General features: G+C 38.3%; 1 protein-coding gene across 6 annotated transcripts in view; it reads right to left on the bottom strand.

The window, feature by feature from the left end:
* RASSF8 (Ras association domain family member 8) overlaps positions 1–18,645 on the bottom strand; it is a 119,765-nt gene that overhangs the window by 66,046 nt on the left and 35,074 nt on the right. For 3 of the 6 annotated variants that reach the window (XM_054443184.2, XM_054443186.2, XM_054443183.2), the window contains exon 2: positions 17,242–17,335. The exons of 1 other annotated variant lie outside the window; for it this stretch is intronic. The gene's annotated coding sequence lies outside the window, so the exon portion shown is untranslated. Of the gene's footprint in view, positions 1–452; positions 2,251–17,241; positions 17,336–18,645 lie in introns of those variants that run through there. 2 more of the 6 variants (XM_054443182.2, XM_054443178.2) reach the window with 1 other exon arrangement.

The raw sequence follows: 18,645 nt of genomic DNA, 5'->3' as shown, positions 1-18,645 counted from the left end.
GCTTTGAATGTGTCAATTTATTTAAGTCTCATAATAATCTTGTAAGGTAGGTATTATTGTTTCTGCTTTTCAGAAGAGGAACTCAGCACAGAGTAGTTATAAAACTTGCCCAAGATCACACATTTCATTAGAGGAAAAGCCAAGACTTCAATTCAGGCATTCTGGAACCAGAACTTTAACTAATATACTCTACTGCCTAATAAGATAAAGAAAAACAATACACATTGTACCTAATTGTTTCAAAAAACATTTACTACAGGCCTACTATATGCCATGGATATGTTATTATATGTTATACATATATCACAAACATGATATGCATAAAATAACAAAGCTTTAAAGACACTAGATTTAAACTGAAGTTCATGAGTCATTGTCTTAGTCCGTTTGGGCTGATATAATAAAATATCATCAACTGGGTGGCTTATAAACAACACAAATTTTCTTCTCACTTTTCTAGAAGCTGGAAAGTCCAAGGTGAAGTCACCATCAGACTCAGCGTCGGGTGAGGGCCTGCTTTCTGGTTCACTGATAGTGATGGTGCCTTCTAGCTGTGTCCTCCCATGGCGGAGGGGGCAAGACAGCTCTCCAGGGCCTTTTATGAAGGCACTAATCCTATTTATGACGGCCCTACTTTCATGACTCCCCATGACCTAATCACCTCCCAAAGGTCACAACTCCTAACAGTGATTAGGTTTCAACATACGAATTCGGGGGGAATGGGGGAGATACACAAACATTCAAACCACAGCACTCAATTAATTAATTATGTCAAGTTATCATAGTTACTTGACTCAGGTGTTTTCGGGACTGGAGGCAGGGAGGAAGCAAGGCTTAGAAGAGTCATCTACCACTCTCAAAAATAATATTGCTCATCAGGAAGAGGAAAGTTCTTCTGGGAAGCATCTGGCTAATCTTTTTGGAAAGGTTCTGAGGAAATTCTTAGAGGACCGATTATGCAATCCTGGCTACAGTCAGTACCTACTATTTTCAATGGGGATTTCTTTCCATGGACACATGACTGACTCAGTTCTTAGGCAGAACTGGGGCTAACACAAACCAAAATAGCAGCAGGCCTCATCCCAAAGAAACTACAATATAAACTTACGCCTTGAGAATTATTTTCCAGATGCTGTAGACATTCCTGTAAGGGTTCCTGTGGTTTCTAACGTACAAAGATGGACCATTCCTCAGACGGCCTCAGGAGACTGCTTTTAGATCTGCACTGGGCAGAACCCTGGGATTAATTAACAAGGTGAGTGATATCTATCACTTTTGGATTCCAAGGAAGGAAAGACAGAATGGTATGAGGGCCCTTACAACACTTAAAAACGACAAGGGTACTTAGGTGGAGAGGAGCTGTTTTTTTTTTTTTTTCTGGTCTTTGTGACCAGGATTGACCCTCTTTTATCTCCTTTCTATCCCCTAGTTCCCCCTTGCCTGCATCTTAGGTATACAGAAGTCTCTCACGTTGTCTCTCGGTTGTGCAAAGGCCCAGAATCAATCATTCCCCGCCCTCTCCTATCACCAACAATAGAATCGTTCAGCCCAGAAGCATTCCTTTCCCTCCTCACCACATCCTCCTCCTATTCCTTAAGGTGGCTGAAGTCAACTAAATATAAAGGGGGAAAGGAAATAGCAGATTAAACTAAAGCACATTCAATTAATCTCCAGCTGGTAATATGAGAAGAGATAATTAAGGAAAGAGCTTTCCTACTGTTTCCCTTAAACCACAGTGCCCTCCCCAGGGCCGGGGTAATCAGGAGGGGCAGGTTAGGCAGCTGGGGCACAAATACATGGGAGTTCCATTCTCATGTGCTGGCGCTGGGCCTGCATGACCCTGGGCAATGCCTCCTTCTACTTCGTGCCCTCCTGCATGACTCACTTGATTTATTCTACAGGCTCTGTGCCATCTTGGTAAAGATGGTCCCCCAGGGGACAAGAAGGAAAACTTCAGCTGCTCTCAAGTCATTGCCTATGGAGAAAAAGCCACTGGTTCTACCTTCCCTTCTAATTTCTAATTTCTAATTTAATTTCTGACTTAAAACTCAAACCCTTTGCTGGTGCCTGACCAACTCTCCTAAATGAAAAAGGAACAAATGTTGGAGAGTAAAGAAGCCTTCTGGTCCCAAGGCCTCAGAATGGATTAGGCATTGGTTAGCCATTCCTGGGCCATGGCACACGGGGGGCCTGGAGACCAGTACTACTGCAGGGGCAGGACCCTGTGGGCATCAGGATGCCACTCCCTCACCCTCACTCCAGGACCACCACTCTCTCCATCAGTTTTCCTTTTCAATCAAAGAATAAACAGCTATTTACCCATCTTAAACACAACAGCCTTCTTCTGATCCCTCTCCTCCCACTGATTACTTCCTTTTGCAGCAAAACTCCTTTCAAGAATTGTCTACACTTGCTTTCACTTTCTCACCTTCCATTCTCTATCAAGCTCATTCTTGCCATGCTTTTGCCCCTACCATCTAACCAAACTACTCTTATCGAGGTCACCAATCACCTTCACCTTGCTAAATATAAGGGTCAGTTTGTCACTCCTTCCTCCTGATCTACTTTCTTCATTCTCTTCCAGGACACAGCACTTTCTTGGTTTTCCTCCTGCTTCACTGGGGTTCCTTCTCAGTCTGCTCTGCTCTAGGAATTTTTAATATTTGAGTATCCCAGGTCTCAATCATTAGTCTTCTCCTCCTCTCTATTTCTATCCACTCCCTTGGGGATCTCATCCAGTCTCATGACTTGGAAATACCAACGTGGGTCATTTGGAAGTTGTTATGTGGAATAGTCCTGTGCACTACAGGATGCCCAGCATCTCCGCCACCACCCATCCACTAAATGCCAGTAACAGCCTTCCCATCATTGCAACAACCAAAAATTCCCTCACCAATTTCCCAAACACCCCTGATGGCAGAATCACTCCTGCTTAGAAACACTACTTAGAAATAAGGTCTATGCTCCTGTAGACATAGCTTTATTCTATAGTTTGATCAGTAGAAGTGTTAACAACATATTGAAAAACACAAAATTCCATCTTGAGTGTGGAATTAAAATTTATTCAAGAACATCCTCATATATCCATTGGTTCTCAGCCCAGATAGTCCCTTATCCTAACATGTTGGTGAGCTTGGATTTCTTGTGAGAAAAGGATGGTGTTATGATAGCCGGTAGCTAAGCATCATAACTTGAAACTTGGGAATGCTGCTACAGAAATCCATTTTGTGGTACACGGGAGACTACCAGTGTGCAAGAAAAAACACTGGACTGATTTGGAAGTCAAAAGATCTGGGTTGTAATTCAGGCTCTGTGAATATACAGATATATCTGCTCATTTGGCAGAGCTTTATCTACTGGCTATGCACCAGACCACCAAGATGAATAAAAGAGTGACTTGACCTAGAAGGGAAGGCTAGAGGGAGCGTATCAGTCTCTAACTGTGTCTTGATTTCATCAACCTCAAATCTGAATCTCCAAAGTACCTTCCAAGTAAAAAAGAAAATTAAGATTCTATGCAGATGCTTGCAATATGCCTACACAGAAGCAGACACTATGGTACTAGAGAGCTGAGGTCAAGCCACCCATATGACATTACTTTATGTTCAAATGAGAACACAAATATTACTATAAGAAATTACTCTGTTATTAATGTAAAAATCACTATATTTCTACTTCTTAACATAAGAAAGATATAGAGCATACACTCAAATGATCCTTGGAGCAAAATGGAATACAAATGACAATATCAGCCTGTGTTTCTGAAAGATTATTTGTTGTACCAAAAATATTGTGATCTTTAATCACTGTATCCCTTACATAATTCCCACTCCAATAAGGCAAATTTGCAAAGAATTTACACAGTAAAATTGTCTAGTAGCTACAGCGGCTCACAGAAGAACATGCTGAAGGGAATAGAACAACATTACATCAACTGGCTGGAAACAGCATGGCTTCTAATATTATCTATCTATATCTAACATTTAAGTGAGAATTTTTTTTTTTTTTTTTTTTTTTTTTTTTTAAACAGAGTCTCGCTGTGTCGCCCCAGCTGGAGTCTGGTGGCTTTCTTGGCTCACTGCAAGCACTGCCTCCCAGGTTCACATCATTCTCTTGCCTCAGCCTCCAGAGTAGCTGGGACTACAGGCGCCCGCCACCACACCTGACTAATTTTTTGTATTTTTAGTAGAGACGGGGTTTCACCATGTTAACCAGGATGGTCTTGGTCTCCTGACCTTGTGATCTGCCCGCCTCAGCCCCCCAAAGTGCTGGGATGTGAGCCACAGGTGTGAGCCACCGCACCCGATGTGAGAACATTTTAAAGTAATATCCTTTTGAAGAATGAGGATGTATTAAATATTAATGTCTTGAGATGATAAAGAAATGATCAGGAATAAAAAATGTAATTTTTCTACTTACACAGATGTGAGGTTTAGGTTATTCCAAATTGTTAATACTTCTGCTTATCCTCCAACTAGAATTTTATGTACTTATATAAATAATTTTGATCCTTTCAATTACCATATGGCCCAATGCCACTAAAAGGCTGTTTCTATTAAACTAGGGTAAGAATGCTGCTTTTAAGTCAGCCATCCCCCGCCCACACTCGGCTCTACTTGCTTTTCCCCAAAAACACTATGCCCCTGTTCCTTTCTGGGCTTTGCAGAAGCTACTTCCTGTGAGAGTAGGCCTCTCTTAAGACCCACTCACCTTTACAAACTCAGCTACACTGACATCAAACAAGAAGCCCTCCTTCACCTCTGCACAGTTGAAGGAGCTCCTTCTGTGCTCCCAGGCACCTTCTTCATTCTGCTCTTGCAGTATATACAACATGACTATTACCACTTACTACCTACCTGTCCTTCCAGTAGACGCTGTAAGCCTCAAGTCTAGGTAATGCCAGGTCTGAGAGACAGATTTGCTAGTGAGGAGAACAACTATGAAAGATAATGGTGAAAAGGCTTTGTTCCTTTTACAAAAGATCCAAACTTTGACGCCTATGACTTCCTCTAGTCTGCTGTTATGTTGAAATTTGATCCCCAGTGTGGCAGTGGGGACATGGGGCCTAGTGGGAGTTGTCAGGGTCATGGGGGCGGATTCTTCATAAATAGGTTAATGCCCTCCCCTGATGGTGAGTGAGTTCTCACTATGAGCTCTGCCGGAGCTGGTTGCTGAAAAGAGCCTGGCACCTCCTCCCTCAGGCCAACCCCTCATTTGCCACCCCTAAAGCACTTCCTCTCTCCCCATGTGATCTCTGCACACGCTGGCTCCCCTTCACTTTCCACCATGAGTGGAAGCAGCCTGAGGCCCTCACCAGCTGCCCAATCTTGAACTTTTTGAGACATCAGAACTGTAAGCCAAATAAACCTCTTTTCTTTACAAATTACCTAGTCTCAGGTATTCCTCTATAGCAACCCAAAATGAACTAAGTATTGTTAAACTCGATTTTAATGAGTAAGAACTAAAGCTAAGAAAGATGAATGTGACCTCGTTTCGTCCCATGTTCCACTATTCCAACACCGTCCCACTCAATGGACAAGGGCCCTTGTTCTCTGAGCACGCACCATGAGTCAGAAACGAGGCGATTATCTAGAGTGACTATGGGTCCTGGTTTACCTGGAACAGCAATGGTTTAAACTGTTATTCCGGTGTAATTATCAATAGTGCCCTAGTTCCCTCTCCAAAGTGTCTGGTTTAAACAACTACCCCTAAGTATAAAAGACTGAAAGTCCACTTATATAAACAAATATGTAATCCATGTCTAGAGCAAGACAAGCATTTGGGAAAAACAGTACTATTTTAATAAAAAGGATGACAGTTATCATTCACTGAATTGCTTAAATGCTAAGTCCTTTACATATATAATTTAGTCTTCAAACATCCACTAAAGCAGATATCATTATAGCCAATATTCAAGTAAGGAGAGTGGAGGTTTTAGAGACCTAAAAGAGATCTTAGAGAAACCAAGTACTCAAGGGCATACAATTAAATAACATGAGAAGCTGACTTGCACCCAGATTAATCACCCTAGATGATATATGGCAATTTCTGAAACTACAGAACACAGACACAGTTCCTTGGGACATCCTGAAGGGAAGGGAAGAAGAAAAGGATAGGGATAAGGATGAAGCCAGGGACCAGGAAGAAATCAAGGCTGCCCGTCCTATAACATGAGTATCTTTTTTCTAACTCCTGGGTAGGTCTACTAAGCAGGGTGGGTAGGTCTACTAAGCAGGGGGTGTGGGGTGTGTGTGTGTGTGTGTGTGTGTGTGTGTGTGTGTGTAGGTCTACTAAGCAGGGGGTGTGTGGGGGGGGGTGTGTGTGTGTGTGTGTGTGCGCGCGCGCGCGCGCGCACGCGCACATATGCACCCATATTTGTCTTTTAATAGAAACCAATGGAAGAGAAAGGTTTAACGTTTAAAGCTTTAAAGGGCAAAATCGAAGACTACACATTGAAGTAGATGACAAAGACAGATGAAAAGCCATTCAACTGATACAGAACTCTGGACTTAGGAAGATCACAGAGAAACTGTCACAAGTATTGAAATTGGAGGTTCAAGACAAGTTTTTCTAAAATTTCTAAGGAGCAAGTATAGCCTAGCTGAAATCTGGGAGAAAGTAAAAGTAGGGGAGAGAGAGACAGGGCATTAGCTGATATAATATGGTATTATGTGGCAATAAAAGCTGTATTTTTCCCATCTGATATGAACCTTAACATGGTGAGACTATATGTTCCTCAAAGGCAGAAACAATGGGTTTCATCCTATTCTAATATTATAACTTTCACAAAGCTCACTTTAGATAAAAGAAATAGCCTTTGCAAAATTATCTTAGTAGAGCTTAAAAACAACAACAACAAAAAAGATTTTATATTCTAACCTTGTCTTATTTTTACATTTTCTCTACTGCATTCAGGTTAATATAGGCACAGTCTCAACATTCAGGTATTAAAACCAGGTCATAGAGAATGACTTGATTAAGATGACAGTCACCAGTGCAATGAGGAGTAGAATCAGTCGCAGTCTCACACCTGTCAGGTAATTACATACTGACCCCATTTTTACAAACTCAGCCACATGAAAGAATGCAAACCAATGATAAATGGTCACCAAACTCTCACCAATTCAACCTGCAAACTATTATCATATCTGCCTTTAAGACTAATCTGGCAATTAAACAAATCAATCTGTAAAACAAAACAAAACAAAAACCTAGTGTAAAACACACACACACACACACCCCATCCGTAAAAATTTAAAAAGACATAAATACACATGTTATACGTACACATTTCTTTTTCTGCAGAGAAACCCAAGAAACTGCTAATAATGATTACCTTTGGATAGAGGAAAAACAGTGAGAAAGAATGAAACCTTATTTTTCATTAAATAACTTCAATTTTTTTTTTTTTTTTTAACTTTTTGTAAAGACAGGGTCTCCCTTTGTTGCCCAGACTGGCCTCAAATCCATGGCGCCTCAGGTGATCCTTCTGCTTTGGCCTCTCAAAGTGCTGGGATTATAAGCATGAACCACCTCATTTTATACCTTTCACTTACTGTATTACTTTTTTTCAATGAACAGTTTAAATATACAATGACTAATACTTTGATTTTGCTAAAAACCTATTTTCCAGAATTTCAGAAAAGTAGAAGGTACCAGACATGTCATGTCAGAAGAGCTCCCCTTCCTCCTCCTCCTCAGCCTACTCAACATGAAGACCTTTCTGATGATCCACTTCCACTTACTGTATAGTAAATATATTTTCTCTTCCTTATGATTTTCTTAATAACACTGTCTTTTACTTTATTGTACAAATACACTATATAATACATATAACATACAAAATATGTGGTAATTGACAGAGTATGTTATTGGTAAGCCTTCTGGTCAACAATAGGCTATTAGTAGTTAAGTTCTGGGGTAGTCAAGAGTTATATGCAGAGTTCTGACTCCACAAGAGGCTGGCACTCCCTAACCCCCATGTTGTGTGCAAGGTCAACTGTAGACTAAGACAGGAACACACTGCTCTTTCTCATTCCCAAAGATGCTGAGCCCCACACCTCCAGGAAGCATGATATTGACAATGCAGGCATAAATCTCAGTCAAATCATTCATTAATAACAGCTCAGGAGTTCAGTATATTCATCCCTGCCTAGAGACTGTGATATGCCCCTTGTTATTCAATTCTGTGTACAGTCCAGTCTCAAGAAGTTTTGTTTTTTATGTTTGAGACAGGGTCTCAGTCTGTCACCCAGTCTTGAGTGCAGTGGCGCAATCACAACTCACTGCAGCCTTGACCTCCCAGGCTCAAACAATCCTTTCACCTCAGCCTCCCCAGTAGCTGGGACTATAGGCATACGTCACAACACCTGTCTAATTTTTGTATTTTTTGTAGAGATAGGGTTTCACCATGTTGCCCTGTCTGGTCTCAAACTCCTGGGTTCAAGTGATCCTCCCACCTCAGCCTCCTAAAGTGCTAGGATTACATGCATGAGCCACCGCACCTGGCCCCTTGATACATTTATCCTTATGGAAAATGTATTTTTTACTATAAATATATATGTATTTTAAAAGGCATATGATGAAATCATAGACATCGGGTCAACCTTAGATTTTTTAAAAAATATAATCTATATTTAAAATTTCTGATTATTAATATAATACATACTTGCTTTACATAATCTCTGTTTTAAATGAACACATTAATTATTTCCTATAGTTCTACCACTTGGAGAAAAATCATCATTAACACTTTAGTATGTTTCCTTCTAGGTTTTTATTCCCTCTATATAGTTATTTTTTAAAGGTTATAATATATTATGTCCTGATATTGTCACTTTTCAGGTTATCATTTTTCCATTTCATTGAAGAGTTAAAAAAATCTATAGATAAGCAGACAAACTCTTTTACTGGCTGCATAATAGTCTGCCTACTAGTTGCACTGTATGAGCATTCTTATCTTACTTCTCCCACTGCCAGAATTGAGAATTACAGGAACAAAGGTCTGCAATATTCCTGATGAACACAGATGCAAAAATCCTCAACAAAACACGAGCCCACTGAACTCAACAGCACATCAAAAAGATAATCCATTATGATCAAATGGGTTTTATATCAGGCATGCAAGGATGGTTCAACATACGCAAATCAATAAATGTGATACATCACCTAAACAAAATCAAGGATAAAAACCATATGATCATTTCAATAGACACAGAAACAGCATTTGATAAAATTCAACATCCCTTCATGATAAAAACACTCAACAAACTAGGCACAGAAGGAACATACCATACATGAGGAAAGGACACCCTCTTCAATATATGGTGCTGGGAAATTAAATAGCTGAATGTAGATGAATGAAACTGGATCCCTGTCACCATATATAAAAATCAACTCTAGATGAATGAGTTACATTTACATATAGGTTATTTATATGTGTGAAATGTATATGTTTTTGAATCTTCAATAATACAATGTGCTAAAATAATAAACATCATGTACTATAAACCCACAGCTAACATCGTACTAAATGAGGAAAACTGAAAGCATTTCCTCCAAAAACTGGAACAAGACAAGGATGCCTACTTTCCCCACTCCTATTCAACACAGCACTGGAGGTCCTAGTCAGAGAAATAAGGCAAGAGAAAGAAATAAAAGACATCCAAGAGATCAAGCATGATCTCTGCTCACTGCAACCTCTGCCTCCCGGGTTCAAGTGATTCTCCTGCCTCAGCCTCCTGAGTAGCTAAAATTACAGGTGCGCACCACCACGTTTGGCTAATTTTTTTCTACTTTTAGTAGGACGAGGTTTCACCATGTTGGTCAGGCTGGTCTCAAACTCCTGACCTCGTGATCTGCCCGCCTTGGCCTCCCAAAGTGCTAGGATTACAAGCATGAGCCACTGTGCCTGGCCAATAATTTTTTATATAATACGGGTATTAACTCTATTTGCTTTTTTTGTTTGTTTGTTTTTGAGATGGAGTTTTGCTCTTTCACCCAGGCTGGAGTGCAGTGATGCAATCTCGGCTCTCTGCACCCTCCACCCCGCAGGTTCAAGTGATTCTCCTGCCTCAGCCTCTCAATTAGCTGGGATTATAGGCACCTGCCACCAAGCCCGACTAATTTTTGTATTTTTAGTAGAGACAGGGTTTTGCCATGTTGGCCAGGCTGGTCTCAAACTGCTAACCTCGGGTGATCCACCCGCCTTGGCCTCCCAAAGTGCTGGGATTACAGGCATGAGCCACTGTGCCTGACCAACTCTATTTGTTATATATTGTAATTATATACTATGTCATACAGTCATGCACTACATAACAATGTTTTTAGTCAACGATGGACCACATATAGCCCCATTAGATTACACTGGATCTGAAAAATTCCTATTGGCCTAGTGACGGCGTAGCCATCATAGCATTGTAGCACAATGCATTCATTACTCAAGTGTCTGTGCTGATGCTGGTGTAAGCAAACTCATTGCACTGCCAGTCTTAGAAACAGCACTTAAAATTATTTACAATGCATAATATTTGAAAATGATAATAAATGACTACGTCACCAGTTTGTGTATTTACTATACTCTTAATCCATAGTTTAGAGGGTATTCCTACTTTTTTTTTTTTAAAGTTAACTGTAAAACAGCCTCAGGCAGGTCCTTCAGGAGATATTCCAGCAGAAGGCACTGTTATCATAGGAGATGACAGCTCTATATGTGTTATAGCCCCTGAAGACCTTCCAGTACGATAAGATGTGGAGGTGAAAAGTGATATTGGTAATCTCAACTCTGTGTAGACCTAGGCTAAAATGTGTGTTTGTGTCTTAGTTTTTAACAAAAAAGTTCGAAAATAAATAATTTTAAAAATAGAAAAAGCTTATAGAATAGGAATATAAATAAAATATATTTGCACAGCTGTACAATGTATTTGTATTTTAAGCTAAGTGTTATCACAAAAGAATCAAAGTTAAAATTTAAAAGTTCATAACGTAAAAGAGTTATATAGTAAGCTAAGGTTAATTTCATATTGAAGAATAAAAATTGTTAATAGGAAAAGCACAGTGGATAAAAATTTTTAATTTTTAAAACTTAAAAATAGGCCTGTAATCCCACCTATTTCAGAGGCTGAGGTGGCTGGACTGCTTGAGCCCAGGAGTTCAACTCCAGCCTGGGCAACATAGTGAGACCTTGTTTCTACAAAAAAAAAAAAAAATTAAAATTTAGCTGGGTATGATGGAATGCACTTTAAAAAAATTAAAAATTAGCTGGCTGTGGTGAAATGCACTTGTAGTCCCAGCTACTCGATAGGCTGAAGCGGGAGGATCACTTGAGCCCAGGAGGTCAAGGCTTCAGTGAACTGTGACAATGCCACTGCACTCCAGCCTGAGTGACAGAGACCCTAGTCTCAAAAAAAAAAAAAAAAAAAGGAAATTTTAAAATACACGTGCAGCTTAAGTACACAGTGTTTACAAAGTTTACAGAAGAGTGCAATAATGTCCTAGGCCCTCACATTCACTAAACAATCACTGCCTCACCCAGAGCAACTTCCAGACCTGCAAGCTCCATTCTAGGCAATACCCCATACAGGTGCACCACTTTTAAATCTTTTATACAGTATTTCTACTATACCCTTTCTATGTTTAGATACATTTAGACACACAAATATCTACCACTGTATTACAATTGCCTACAGTATTCAGTACAGTCACATGCTGTAAAGGTTTGTGGCCTAGGAGCCATGGGCTATCATATGGCCTGGGTGTGTAGGAGGCTATACCATCTAGGTTTGTAGAAGTACACTCTATAATTTTCGCACCCCAACAACAATCACCTAGACACATTTTTCAATGTGTATTCCTGTTAAGTGACAGATGACTATATATTACCAATGTAATTATATATTAATAATGTAATTACATATTATAGAAAGAAAAAAATTTGAATACATGACTTGAATATTTTCCCCAGGTGACTGCCTTTTTGTGACATAAGCAAAATTAAATTATTTTAATTTTTAGTATCATTACACATACGAATTGTTCCGTTTTAACATTTGATTCTATGTTTTAGTACCTTCTTTCTCCCAAGCCCAAGATAGATATTCATATACACTCTTTTCTAGTATATGTATTACACATTTTTACATTCATTATTTGCAGTGGCACTTTTATCAATACAACATTCTTCTGAGCTTTCCATTCTGCTCCAAATATTTGTCTATTTTATCAACATCATACCATTTTCAAATTAATATCTAGCATTACAACTTTCCCTTCATTATTCTTCTTTACTGTATAAACATTTCTTGGCTCTTATTTATTCTATAAAAATATAAAATAATTCAGAATCACTGATCTATGAGAAATTCCTGAGATTTTGCTTGGAGTTATATTCAACTTACAAATCAATATAAAATATTAAAACTAACTAAAGAATTGTCTTCCTATCCAGAAACATGAGTCTCCTCATCATCTTCAGAGCAAAGTTTACTAGTTTCCTTTCTACAGGCCAATTGCATTTCTTACCAAGTTTAATCCCTGGCATATGTTTTGTTGCTACTACGAATGGGCTTTTTTCCTCATATTTTTAAACAGGTTGTTATTATCATACACAAAAGATCATGATATTTACATGATTTATAGTGGAACCCTACTAAACTCCATTTTAGTGGATTGCCTTGGGAACTTTTATTATCTGCAAATAATTTTTAGTCTCCTTTTCAACAGTACTCTCTGTCACCCAGGGTGGAGTGCAGTGGTGTAATCCTCCCACCTCAGCCTCCAGAGTAGCTGGAACTACAGGTTGCAATACTGTGCCCAGCTGATTTAAAAAAATTTTTTTTGTAGAGACAGGGTCTTGAACTCCTGAACTCAAGTGATCCTCCTGCCTCAGCCTCCCAAAATGCTGGGATCACAGGTGTGAGCCACCATGCCTAGCCCATCAGTGCTATTTTAGACACTATTGATAACAGCAAGTATGTTGCAAATTCTAATAAAATTTTAGGTCAAATTCACCGTTTTAGTATTTTGGCTGAGCTTGATCTCAATGTTGTTTACAAAATTATAGATACTTCCCATAGAAAGTGCTATATAAATATTAGTCATTGTTATCAATATCACAGCATGGTTTGGTGGAAAAAGTTTCTCTTGATTTCACCGTGAATCAGGAAACTAATTTGGGTTTGAAATTATTGAGTCCTCTAAAGGTTAATCTGATCACTTCTCCGTGACTCAGGCTAGTTTAGGTAGGTAAACCTCACTCATCTCTCCCTCCATCAGAAGACTCACCTATCATACTGCTGTGTCATTTTCTATTTACTTGTCCCAGAGCCTGTAAAAACCATGATGGTAAAGTCTTTGTCTTGTTTATTGTTTAAGCCTACCTGGCAAATAACAGATCCTCAATAGATTATATATTGACTAGAAAAAAAAATTATAGATACTTCCCATAAAATATTAACAGTAAATATCTCTAAACATTGAGAGGAGTGAAGTTATTTTCCTTCACATTTTCCTGGTAAACAGATTTTGTTTTTTTATTAATCAGACTAGCCATGAACTCTCCCTATTTATTTTCCAAGTTTCCTTAAATGAATGGACACACATACACGCCCACACATACTCACTCTTATCACCTTATTTCTCCTAGTATTCTTTGTTTGAGAATTTTTAACTTCAAATAATCTTAGCTAGCATTCAATATCTTACAGAAGGCAAGAGAGAATCAAACCTTAAAAAAAGCTTTCTTGCCAGGCGCGGTGGCTCACGCCTGTAATCCCAGCACTTTGGGAGGCTGAGGCGGGCAGATCACGAGGTCAAGAGATCGAGACCATCCTGGCCAACGTGGTGTAACCCCGTCTCTAATAAAAATACAAAATTAGCCAGGAGTGGTGATGCATGCCTGTAATCCCAGCTACTCCAGAGGCTGAGGCAGGAAAATCGCTTGAACCCAGGAGGCGGAGGTTGCAGTGAGCCGAGATCACGCCGTTGCACTCCAGCCTGGGCAACAAGAGCGAAACTCCATCTCAAAAAAAAAAAAAAAGCTTTTTCTTCAGAAACAATATTCTACAGTCCTTTGTATCTAAAAATGATGTCTGGATACAAATTTCTCAAAGCAAGCTGACTCCACTAATAAAAACGATGCCTCATCCTTTTTACTAAAATACATTTGTACCCAATTAAGACTGCAGTACAAAATGCCATCAAATAAAAATATTAGCAAACTGATAATAGGGAAGTCATAACATTCTCGAGTCAGAGCTTCATGAAAACCAAATTCCAATATTCTTAATATTAGACTTGCACGTTAACCAATGGATATGGCAATTTCTTCAATCAGTATCAAATCCTGTTTCTTTCATATTTCATTAAGTAATCATCACACCAAACCTGTCTCAAAATCTGAAATAACTAGTTTACGATACATTATCAGAAAATGTCAATCTCAAATATAAACAGCTGAACTTTTTTTCATTTTTATTCTACTAGGGAAGTTTCAAAGCGCTGAAACATGCAAATTGTTACTCATCTTCTAAAAACAGAAATAAAATAATTAGGTCACAATGGATGGCTCCTTTCTTGGCCAAAAAAAGGATGATGAACGCAATTGGAATGTTTATTGTCACTGAAATTCTTCAGGCCTGGATTCCAAGTATGCGTCTTGATGCAGGTTACTATGACAACTTAAATTACAGAAAATGTCACCCCCCTCCTATCAAGTAGTTTTCTCTGCAAGATCATTTCAAGCCTTCTAAAACTTGCATGCACAAATTATCTGTAACAATAAACACCTCGTTACAAGTTTTATTCAAAAATGCCCCCATCTAAACCCGTAAAAACAGGTATAAGCATATAAAAATAATTCCATTAAATCTACATGGGACAGAAAAACCTGAAAACACATACACTCACACACACACATACACACACCCTTTAAAATATAAAATATTGAGAGTATTTTTAAACTACTTTCCATTACCAGAGGCAAAGTACATTACTGCCATACGTTTCATTCCAGAAACTATGGAAAATTACTTGGAAGGCAGTTTTGAACTCTTATAGAACTAAGTCCTGTTTATCATTATTTTCCCTTCACTAACGCATTTTATGGGAAAGTACTAGAAAGGGGGGATGAGGGAAGATTACAGTCCTATCTAGAACAGAAAAAGAAGTAAATAAATAATCTGTAAAATTTATTGTTTTACCCAATCTGTCTTTTTACACAAAATATGAGCTTTAAAGTTTCTTTTCACACAGCCTAACAAAGGTATCTCGTGATAAACTGTAAATTATTCTCTAATATCACATGCTCTAAAAGAAAAATGGCTCAAGAGAAACTGCATCATTATGGGGAAAAAATGTGATTTAGTAGAAAGATATTCTGATTGCAAGAAATTAAAATTTTTAAGTAGCTCCATGAAAAAAAATTAAGATTGTTTTACAGTGTACAATACTGAGACTTCAAAGCTGGTTTTGCTGACCACCAAAGTTAACATGACTAGAACTGGATGTTTCATTCAGAAAGGTTTAGGGAAGTCCCTCTCCTGTAAACTGGGTTCAGTAGCCAACAGAGGCAAACAAGTTTTCTAAGTTTCAGGTACAGATGTACCTCAATGCTAGGTAGACCATTTATTTAAAACCTTTTTAAATAACACTTCATTCAAAAAAGGGAAACAAAGCAGTAAGCTAAAGGAGTCTCTTTGAACTGTAAGTCAAGGATCAAAATTAAAGGCTGCTGACCTAGAGAATATTGAATGTTTGAGAAGAAACCACAAAAAATGAAAACTCTTCAGCAGCAAACCCCAATCAATCAAACTCATACAATCCCCACCTGTATTAGTGGATAACTACTAGTGATCCAGAGAAACAAAACAACTAAAATGTTCAAACCCAAATACACAAAATCCCCAAACATTAAGCCTCAACCACAGTTCCTCGTGGTATAACTTACACATAGATTCTCCTTAATAAAAAATAATTAATGTATAAAAGAAAGCTTTATAGCACAGCTTCATCAGTAATGGTAGCCAAAACTAAAATTTAAGTGACAATCAGAGAGAACTTTAGTCAATTGTACTTCATAGTACATTTCTTTTTTCTTACACTTTTCCTTTTTAGGCCATATTACAAATGGTAAGGTCTTAAAAATAGGGTCTGAATAGGCCTTTTTGACTCTCACATGGATATAACAAAATTGCCTTATTAGAATCAGGCTATCTTTTGACTCTCAACATCTGCAGCCTTCTAGTCATGGTTTTTGCTAATGCTGTAAGCAACATACCAGGGTCTACAAAAGGGCAACTGAACTGGTGAGGATGTGGATTTGTGGTTTTAGGAGTCCAGTCTCTCCATATAATCTAGCAATTATTAGAAGGCTGTGAAGTTAAAGTTTTTTATTTCAGGGGGAAATCAGTTTATGTGAGACCTTTGAGATCCAGCATCTAGTTAAAAATGCACACACATAACTTTTGCAAATGAGAGATTAAGGAATTTATGAGACAGCATGCTGGCTGGTGCCCTTACAGAGTTTATTTACCTCTAAAGTGTGAACAATTTATTCATAAGTGATTTACCTACTACAAACAAGGTCAAGTTATTTTCCCTCCTGGGACCAATAAGTCATATAAATGCTCAAGAGACAAGAGAATGACATACAGCAAGCATACTAAAACTGAGATGTAATTTAGTTGAATATCCTCACATAAGGAGATTTTTATGCCCCCCTTGACTTAATGAAGCCAATAACAGACATTATTAAAAAATAGAAACACAAGCTAAAGAATTTTCCAGACTTACCAAGATTATTATAGAGAAAAGTCTGAAAAACTAGTTAGCCATCAAGATTTTCTAGCCTTTCATTATTAGAAATACTTTTCTGCTTTAAAAGAGGTTGCCAATTTATAGCATTAGTAGAATAGTGCTCAGAAAGCCCAAGAGTGGTGACACACAGCTTCGAAATATTTTGGTTCAGACTCCAAACTTGAAACCTAAGGCATATTTTATGATGCTTTTAGTGTCGACCCAAATTTGGACCTAGGAATTACACTGCAGCGGCAACAGATACTATCACCAACTATACTTAGTCCTCCTCTAAATAAATGGCTTACAAATGATGATTCTTAAGAGTTTACTAATGAACGTGATCTATAAAAGTCTCCCAAAACTTTGACAGGTTTTTTAAAAAGTCATTGAAAGTGCTACTCTTCTAGGATATAATGCATGTAAGGAGTACACCTCAGCACCACTCACCTCAGCAGGCAGGAGTCTCCGAGTCAGTGAGAACGAGGTAGTCTTGAGGAAGGACAGCACCACACAGGTATTCTAGGAGGATCTACACAGGCACCTGCAAAGGTACATAGGGTTCTTACAGTCCTGGCTAACTTTTATCTTAAAAATACTAAATCATTCCATTTTAACATACAATCACCAAAGAGCAAAATACAAGTGTATGGCTTCAAATAATTTTCCCAAGAATTTTCCTCCCCTGTCCCCACTCTTCCCCTTTAGCCATCTGAATTGCAGTCCTTGTGGGGTGGGTTTGTTTGGTTTGGTTTCAATTAGCATTTTTGTGCTTTTGAAAAAGGAATTTCATTTGTTTCTATAAAAGGTCATTTGATGGGCCTATGGAGTTCTAGGAGAGACTTTGTGTCTTCTTTTTCTACTGACTCCAGCTCCCTGTGATACCACACTCATTTCTTGAAAGCAGTTTTACATTTGGAAAACTGCCTAAAGCCAGGGCTAAAATTGAAGTTGAAGGAGACCTCTCAGGTCTTCAGTGCTAAAAAATAAAAACAAAAATACACTGCACTTTTCCTTGGTAAGTACAAATTCCTACTACTGACTAACCTAAAAAAGAGGGTAACTTGGCACCATTCCTTTTGACCATTTTATTGCCTAATGCTGTGAGAATGTGAAACTTTGCCACAACATTAGCTATAAAGAAAGCCCAAGGAAGAAATCTTGGCCACAAGATGGGAATTGACGCAATTCATATGTCTGCCACATTCAGACTATGCCCTTCACAGATGTTTCTGCATTTATTTATAGAAAGATTTACTTTAGCAACAAGACCAGCTTCCATCAACCTTTTTTTTTTTAAATCTATCCAGACATCAAACTACTTTTATTATGAATAGAAAATACTGCCCCCAAATGTTAAAATCCTTAAATTTCTTAGTCATGAAATAATATGAAATATCAAATTAGAGCATAAGAAGAAAGAACTGGCAGACCCCAAATCTGATGCAAATGTAAGAAAATATACACATTTCAAACACCACTGAGGAAGGGGAAAGTTAGTCCAGTTTCCCCTTTCATAGCTGGGCTCTCCCTGCACAGCTGCTATAGCCCTGAATGAAGACTTTGTCTCCAAAGCTGGTTACTACACTCACACTTCATATAACTTAATAGTTGTTATAAAAATGCCAATAGCTTCCTGATTATTTTTTACATAGTGTTACAGTTTTAACAAAAAGGTGCACTAGTGCCCGCTTCCAAATCTTAAAAAGTAGCAGTCACATTATTTTTTTTTCTAATAAAAATACATAGGTTTAAGCTAGCTGGATACACAGAATTTCTACTGCATCTTCTTATACCAGATGTTGGGTTAGAGTCTTCTGGCTCCGAGTAGACCTACCTACCTCCTAAAGAAGA

Source organism: Pongo pygmaeus, chromosome 10, assembly GCF_028885625.2.
Source record: "Pongo pygmaeus isolate AG05252 chromosome 10, NHGRI_mPonPyg2-v2.0_pri, whole genome shotgun sequence".
NCBI lineage: Eukaryota > Metazoa > Chordata > Mammalia > Primates > Hominidae > Pongo > Pongo pygmaeus.
Note: the sequence above shows the minus strand (reverse complement) of the source record. Positions and strands in the feature narration are given on the sequence as shown.